The sequence below is a fragment of the Festucalex cinctus genome, chromosome 14 (assembly GCF_051991245.1).
Source record: "Festucalex cinctus isolate MCC-2025b chromosome 14, RoL_Fcin_1.0, whole genome shotgun sequence".
In the NCBI taxonomy this organism is placed as follows: domain Eukaryota; kingdom Metazoa; phylum Chordata; class Actinopteri; order Syngnathiformes; family Syngnathidae; genus Festucalex; species Festucalex cinctus.
This window is the reverse complement of record NC_135424.1, coordinates 9,840,994-9,848,084: the sequence shown is the minus strand read 5'-3', so window position 1 is coordinate 9,848,084 and position 7,091 is coordinate 9,840,994. Positions and strand designations below refer to the sequence as shown.

Sequence of the window (7,091 nt, the reverse complement as noted above, 5' to 3'; positions counted from 1 at the left end):
ACAATGCTGGGTCAACTCCATGTGGGTTTCGACCTTTACAGAACAGTTGTCTCTGAGCACTTTCCTATGCTAGAAATCCTAGTGGAGCACTCTTGGATTAAAAACAGAAATATTGCTCACATTGAATCTTGGCAGTCAGCTTTGGAACTGACGCTTATGTCAAGGCCTGCGGTTTTGGACCATCCCAAGACATATGGAGGAACGCCGAATTACACAAAGCCCCTCAGCTCTCCAGGCTCAACCACACATGGGCTTGAGTTTCCTTAAAACCACATTAAAGTGCAGCGGTAGCACTAAGTGTGGTCTTTTTGATGGAACTTGTACTGATATTTCTTCAGGCTGCTTACACAAGATTCCGCAGGTGTCAATCAATCAAAAGCAGTGTTTATTCTATATTTTTCAGTTAAATGCTATGTGTCCAAAGCACACTTGACCATGAATACCCTAGACGTGCCAAAGAAGGAAAAATCTATGTTTTAAAGACAGCTGTTTCAGCAAATGATCTCAGAAAAAAAAGAATACCAGCTGTGTTCCAATGCCTAATTGTGTGTTAAACCAAGAAAGCACTTTGAGCTATGTCTCAAATAATACTGCTGTTTGACCTCATAAAATAAACTAGCTTGTTTGGTGAAACCTCATCATGTATCCATCATTCAAGTAGGCTTCAATTTATAACAGACAGAAAATCATGACCATGATGGGACAGCATCACATTTTGAAGTAAAAGGGCAAATTCTCATTCATGTCTCACCTCATCAGTTTTGCACAGTGCACTACTAGCAAAAAGTTAGGTATTGGCTTTAAGGTGAGATTTCATGATTCACCTAAAGTGTACTATCATATAACAGGTGATTTGACTTTTTCTACTTTTGAATGCACATCTAACTGTTTAACTCATTCACTCCCAGCCATTTTCACAGAAGCAATCCCGTTCGCTCCCGGCTGTTTTACTGAATTTTGACTGATTTTGCAAGGCCCACAGAATATTGTGTTGAATTGCTATGGAACCTATCAAAAGAAAGAATAAAATCTCTTCTTTCATCAGGAAAAAAAAGTATGTTTCGATCTGTTTCCGTTTTGCAGCAATTAGCATTAGAAGAGAGCCAAGTTTCATTAGTTTTCACAAATCTAAAATTGTAAGTAATTTAGCTTTTTTTTTCCTTTGCAGTTGAGAGGCTGCATCAACGGCTTCTGTATGCTCTAGCATAAAAAAAAATAAAATAAAAACAAACTAAAAAAAAAACCCGTATAAATACATCTTTGGGACACTTAAAACGTAAAAAAAACGTATTTACACGTTATTGGGAGCAAATGAGTTAATGTACTTTTTTTGCGCAGTGAGCTCTACCCTGACAAGGAGGTTAAATGCAAAATTCACAAAGGTTTGTGTGTGTGTTGGGTATTTTTCCATCTTACGCAAGTTTAGCACAAAATGCAGTCTGTGTATATGGGTGAATTTTAATTCTTTTGATGTTTTTCCTAGACTCGCACAGATATAAGATGCCATTTACGCCATTATGGGACGGAACACAGCCGCCTCACGTCCAAACGAAGTAGCTCACCTCATTCCATTTAAACTCAGCAGAAAGAGGCCCCTTGTCTACATTGCAGAAGGACTCACTGGAGCCCATGCAGGAGCTCGATGCACACAATGCACATTTACAGTAAATGGAAGATCTCCACTGTGATTGGCTGGCAACCAGTTCAGGGTGTACTGCCCAAAACCAGCTGGGATAGGCTCCAGCGGCCCCGCGACCCTTGTGAGGAGAGAGCGGTTAAGAAAATGGATGGATGGATGGATGGATGGATGGATGGAAGATCTCCACTTGCATAATAGTTGCTCAAAGTTAAAAGAGAAGCACTTCATAACTATTCTTTTCTACTTTATACACAAAAGGGTATCCATCCATTTTCTGTATTGCCTATCAAGTTGTATTTTTATATTATTATTATTATTATTATTATTATTATTATTATTATTAATATTATTATTATTATATTTTATTAACAGCATTTTATTTATTTATTTTTTAATCAGGTTCCTTTTTATATGTTGAATTGTGCTAACTGTATAGACGTAGTGAAATTTCCCCTCACTGCTGTACAGAGGGGCCATTTTCTATTAAAAAATGTCACTTTTTTTCATTTGGGCGGTCTGTCTTATGTCAAGGCACAAAAGAAATGAAAAAGTAACAAGTTCTTCCACATGACAGGGCTTCCATGGAGAAAAGGACATTCGACAAGGACACAGGTATACAATCAGTCCCACTTTTTTTTTCATAAAGCAAAAGGTCACTTGTGGACTGTATTTACCGACCAACACTTCCTCGAAATGGCTGCCTCTCTAATGAATTTGCAGTTGTTTGCTCCATTGTATCTGTGTGAAATGTCGACTTGTGACTGGCGCTTTCTGTGCACACTGATGCCAAATATCCTCTGCTTAATGGTGATTGAAATAGGGATGCTGCCTGTCTTGGAAACCACTTAATGTCAACATGTCAGAGGTATCAGGGGGGAACTAAGTCCAAAACTACTGGACTGTCAAATCATAAACGCCGTGGGGAACAGATTTCTCAGGGATCTGCAGGCGATGAAAAGAATCAGCAGAGGTTTTGACAGGGATTTCATTTGGCATGGCTCATGTCTCCAAATTAATCCCGCCACAAAATTATGGTTTTCTTTTATCCCCCATAGTCCCATTTCCTGGGCTTCAACGTTGCAGATCTCAGGGAGGGACCGGTGATCAAAATTAACGAGCAACAGAAAGGGGTGGGGAAGAATTCCGTTTTATTTGATTTAACGTATTGTGTTCGAAACAAGTTTGTCATGTTGGTTGTATTGCTTCATGCAGAACATACAATGAAACATATTCTCACACACAACTATCTATTGTCTTGTGACTAAAAACATGTGAATTCTGCTGAAAGTGAGCATGGTTTGAATACAAACGTAATAAAGGCCCGGTAAGAAAACTGTGAATGAAGGCGGCCTTACCACGTGAATTACTGACTAGGGAACTCATGAAACATGGAGTGTTCCTGATACTTATGTAAACATATGTGAAAAAGATAAATACGAGGTGGGCCACCAGCACCTCTGCATTGAACTACACTAGAGGAATCTCTCCAGTGGACATAACTTGGAGAAGAGCATGGATCATCTGGATCCATTGATCCAGAGAAAGTCAAGTAGCTACAGTGACATACATTTTAGGGCTGCTCCACTCAGAATGCAGAATGAAGGTCCGTACATAACAGACCAAGTTGAAAAATTGTACAGGCAGAAAACTGTGGCACACTGTATCGCTTTGACGGGCATCAGTGAACATAGGCCTAAGAATTAATTTAAAAAAAAATCCATAGACAATCATTGGTACCTACATTTGCATCTACTGTAAACAAATATTAGCTTCCCCTCAAATAACTTTTAGCAAGTACATTTTTGTGTCATTCTATGCTGGCGTTTAAAGGAGATTATAATCTTTGTGTACTTGTTCATAGTAGTTTGTAGTGTTGTTTTGATACCGTTTTTTGTCTACCGATACCGATACCCAGCTTTTCAGTATCGGCCGATACCGATACCATACCGAAATGTAAGTTTTTTTTTCCTCAACATGAAAAAGCTGTCCTGCCATTGGTTCAGCGCATTCAAGGGCCAATAGGATATCTTACATCGGCATGCAGTGAACATGTCACATATCAGTGAATGTCGTGCACCAGCAAGACACAAGATACTGCATCCAAAATCCTATATTAGCTTTGGAATTAATGGTATCGGCATGTTACTTGTAAGTAGTCACCGATACCGAGACCACTGTTTTAATGCAGTATCGGCACCTCTGCCGATACCAGTATCGGTATCGGATCAACACTAGTAGTTTGTCTCCAGTTTAACCATCCTTCCTTCCAATATTTTTTGATAGAATAGAATGGAATCATCTTTTTAGTAGAAAGTAGAAGTAGAAAAGGTCAAATTACCTGTTGTACACACATATGCACATGAAAAGTCACCGGTGCATTTGAGCCATTACAGTAGTGGACACTGCAAACACACACAGAAGCAGGCGGGGACTGAACCGCCCGGAGAGCCCATTCAGGGTATCGGTGTCTTCAAGTTCACCACAGTTGTGTGTCCTGCACAGATGGCCTTGAACCAGGGTGCCCTGACAGGCGACGACGATCTTAACCATTTGGCCATGGGTGTCCCCTAAAAAAATAAAATACAAATTTAAGTGGGGTGACCAGGGAGACACAATGACGCAAACGAACCTGCAGGTAGCCTCACAACTAAGAGATTGACAGTTCAGCCGACAACACTTGTCCTCCTAATGGTCGCATTAGAGCCTTAAGTGAACCTTGAGCCAAAGGTGGGGTACAACCTGTGCTCTTCACCAGTTAATCACAGGGCACATACAGACATTCATTCACAATCAAACTTATGGACAATTTAGTCTTTAGTTAAACTAATAACAAAACATTAATACATTCCATCAAGAGTTTAGGAACATGGTAGTAGTAAATATTGACTGCAAAAGAAAGAAAGACATAATCTCATCAGAGTGTGAGACTGCCATAACTTCATGTAGACACGGATTTAGTCATTTAGGATCACAAACATGCATCTATGATACAGTAAAGTCATGTTTGTTGCTATCCACAGCCAACCTCTCTGCCATAAATTGTGCAAAACTTCCACTTGTCTCTCAGTCTTTTCTCCGGAATAAAGTCAACAACTCTCATAGAGGGAGGCAAGGAATGCAGAGGGGAGAAAACATTGTGGTGAAAGAGTGACAAATAGAACAGAGAGAGAGAGAGAATGAGACATGGGCTGTGATGCATGCTAACGACATCATTATACGCCCCTCCCAAACATGTTTACTTCTCAGATAGTTTCCCTTCGTCACCCAAAAAGCACCCCATCCAACCTCTGCCAGCCCTCCATGTGCCCGGATCTTTGTGTTTCCGCTGTGCCTTCTTCAGTTGAAATGCAAAATGTGGCTAATTTTAGTGTATTTACCCAAAATTCTCAGCTTGGCAGGCAGCAATTCATGCTGTTTCTGCTGAATTGTATGTAGTGTGCGTGTGTTTGCGTGTGTTTGTGGGGGTGTGTGTTGGTTGGGTGTTTGTCTGGTGCTCCCCTCAGCGTAGCCGCTCTTCTTCTCTGGCATTGAACTTGACCCTGTGCGACCTTTCTATAATGAGAGGATTGAAAACATCTCACTTTGGAATGCTGTGTGGGGAGCAGGGAGGCCATAGTTGCTCTCACTCCCTGAGCACGGACCCCGCGTGTCCATGCGTGTGTGCGTGCGTGGGTTATTGGGGGATGAGGGAGGGGGTCAATCCCCGCTATAGTCCGCCTCTAAATACAGAGCGCACACTCACGCGGATGCATGTTGAAGCGCACAAAAAGCTGAGACAGCGTAATAATGTACTGTATTTACCTCGTTTCCTCTTACTGAAGAATCACCACAGGAAAAAAAAAAATCATTCTGTTACAGGTAGTGAAATTGATTATTCAGAAATGTCTGAAAAATTATCTTTAAAGTTGCCATCAGTTAAAATTGTTCACCATGAGGACAACGGGTCATTAGTATTCCTGTTTGTGCCAGTCTCTTTGTAATATCTTTGTCAGATTTTTTTTTAATGTATATCCTGACTACCCAATACCTTTGCTATTTTTTGTTAAGTTATACGTACTTTTTTTTTTTTAAGATTATTCTGCCATGCCTTGGCTACTTCTGAGTTTTTGCCCCCTTCCTTTTACCTTTTACCTGCACTCCTCCATGACTAACACTGATATTGATATCATAGTTAGCTAAACTCAAATAACAGTTTTACTTTTAACTTTATGTGTTTATATAATTATACGTGTATATATGCATATGTTCAATAAACTTCAAACTTCAAACTTCAAACTTCAAACAGTCTTCAAGAGCCCGAGTAAGCCATCTGAAACGTTGGTACAATTTGGTGCATTTTTGAAATACCTCACTCTTGTTGAAAAAAAAAAAAAAAAAAGTGTTGAGCCATAAATAAGACAGATGGGCTCGTAAATTTCTGAAACACTTTACAGGTATATTACAGCATGCATATTAGATTATACAATGTAATTTATAGTCAGTGTTTAATTAAATCACTCTTAGAACCATTGGCATACTCAGCTTTCTTTTAATCCTGATATGCTTCTTATTTGTATTCGATAAAACAAAATATGATAAAACATTAAAATAGCAATAATGGGGTGTGTGAGTGTGTGTGGGCAAACATGTCCTGTGCACCTGGCAGAGTATGACGTTGAGCTGTGTTTGATCTTAATCCTGATCTAGCTGTCACCATCCATCACACACGCACACGCATGCACACGCACGCAAACTCATATCAGAGGGAGGGGCTAGTGACAGCATTCAGAGGGGAGGGCTCATGAATAATAAACCGAAATACAGACTAGCCCAGGTAGTGAGGTACATATACACACATACACGCACCCGCACAGTTCCCATATAACCTCGCCCCAGCGCTATCCTCACCCTCCTCTTCCTGCAGCCCCCATGTTTATGCAGCGCACCCTGTTTCATATGTATCGACCACATCATTCCCTCTGTTGTCACGGGAACTGATGACACGGGCTGCATTAAGAGTGATGGCCCTCCTTCACTCTACTATGCTGTTGGTGTACATATACACACACACACAAAAACACCCCTGCTTACAGTAAAAAAAAAATAAAAAAAAAATAAAAAAAACAGCCAGTCTCTTTCTTTTTCACACACATACTAAGTGAGTGATGTTACACACATTTTCCTTTGGGACCTAATAGCATAAGCAGCTCAACACGGAAGATGTGAGAAAAAAATAGAGAGAGACAGTGACAAACTCACCAACTCGGTGGGACATGGGCGTACAGAACTGTGAAAGTACACACGTTGTAAAAAAAAACAACAATAATAATAATAATAATAATAATAATAATATTAGTAGTAGTAGTAGTAGTAGCAGTATTAACTCATTAGCTCCCAAAAACATATAAATACGTCATATTTTAAATGTTTTAAGTGTCCCAAAGACGTACTTATACGTTTTTTTTTGCCAGAG

The 7,091-nt window shown here is 39.9% G+C and overlaps 1 long non-coding RNA gene across 1 annotated transcript in view; it reads right to left on the bottom strand.

Moving 5' to 3' along the window:
- Positions 1-3,541: 3,541 nt before the first annotated feature.
- Positions 3,542-7,091, bottom strand: part of LOC144001710 (uncharacterized) — a 131,348-nt gene continuing 127,798 nt past the window's right edge. Inside the window, exon 3 of the long non-coding RNA XR_013278559.1 lies at positions 3,542-4,206. This is a non-coding gene — a long non-coding RNA (uncharacterized LOC144001710). The remainder of the gene's footprint in view (positions 4,207-7,091) is intronic.